This window comes from Suricata suricatta, chromosome 5 (assembly GCF_006229205.1).
Source record: "Suricata suricatta isolate VVHF042 chromosome 5, meerkat_22Aug2017_6uvM2_HiC, whole genome shotgun sequence".
Classification (NCBI taxonomy): domain Eukaryota; kingdom Metazoa; phylum Chordata; class Mammalia; order Carnivora; family Herpestidae; genus Suricata; species Suricata suricatta.
The window spans coordinates 144085553-144086882 of record NC_043704.1 but is presented as its reverse complement, the minus strand read 5'-3'; the positions used below and the strand labels follow the sequence as shown (position 1 = coordinate 144086882).

At 47.8% G+C, this 1330-nt stretch overlaps 1 protein-coding gene across 1 annotated transcript in view; it reads left to right on the top strand.

The window, feature by feature from the left end:
• OSBPL10 (oxysterol binding protein like 10) overlaps window positions 1–1330 on the top strand; it is a 298037-nt gene that overhangs the window by 32774 nt on the left and 263933 nt on the right. The window lies entirely within an intron of this gene.

Below are 1330 nucleotides of genomic sequence, written 5' to 3'. Positions count from 1 at the left end.
ATACAGAATAATGGGCAAGAATGTGGCATTTGTAATCAGACTGACCTACATAAGAATGTCCACTTCGACATCAGTTTGCTTGGCTAAAATAAGAAGACAGTATCAAAATCTGCCTGTCTTGTGGGCGCCTGGGCAGCTCAGTCGGTTAAGCGTCTGACTCTTGGTTTCGGCTCTGGTCATGACCTCACGGTTTGTGAGTCTGAGTCCTGTATCAGACTCTACCAGCATGTAGCCTACTTGGGATCCTCTGTCTCCTCCTCCTCTCTCTCTCTCCCTCTCTCTCTCTCTCTCTCTCTCTCTCTCTCTCTCTCTCTCTCTCTCTCTCTCAAAATAAATAAATAAACAGATAGATAATAAAACCTGCCTGCCTTGGATAATGGGGATCCTGTGTCTGAACATGGTCCCAAAGACACTAAATCAGCGACTGTAAAGCATGGCCATCCTTGAGAGCTGCCCAGGGAAGGGGCTCACATTCTGGTCCCTCGGCTGAGCATGGGACCTGGCGGCAGTGTTTGTGTGTTATCCGCACAGCACTTCTAATGTGCAGGCAGGTGCCAGCATGTCTGCACAGGACACACATGAGGAAGGAGCCTTGCCGTGTCCAACTCTCGGCCGCCACACGTTACAGTCCTTAATAACCGACCCCGTGGAGTGATTCCTGTCTTTCCATATGATCGAGCAGTGCTCATTCTTTTCCAACTTCTTCCTTCTCCCCCTCAAGCATGTCATTCACCTTCACGAAAGATCTACCTTAAACTTTCAGACAAGTCCCTACACATAAAGATGCCCAAATGGGGCGTATGAGACAGAGACAGACAAATGGGGGATAGGGAAAGAGGAGGGAAGGGAGGAAAGAATTGAGAACAGAAGGCAAGAGAACAACTCTTTTTTCAAACGTCAGAGAATTTAGCAGCTTCAGGGTCCTGGCTAATTCATTAACAGAAAAGCAAAAGAGAAACTATTTCCAACTCCAGCTGCTACAAGCCAACAGGTCCTGTATTTCTTGTATGAATTCAGCATAACGAAAACCCAACAATAAAAATCACTACCTCAGCTCCTTCCTTTAGCTCTAAAATAACTAAATGTCTCAGGTGCCTGTGCACCGGCCCCCTCACTTCTCACACACGTCAATCCCCACAAACGCTGGCCCCGAGGCAGCAGACATGGGTCAGAAATATGGCCGCCCTGGCCAAGATGCCAAAGACTGGGACAGGAACTGAGTTAAAGGGCCGCTAAGCCCCTTTAAGTCTAAGTGTCTACAAAGAGCTTTTTGTGCATTGATAGCATTAGGCAGGAAAGGATAAGGTAGAAAGAGGTGCACCTGGGAGGT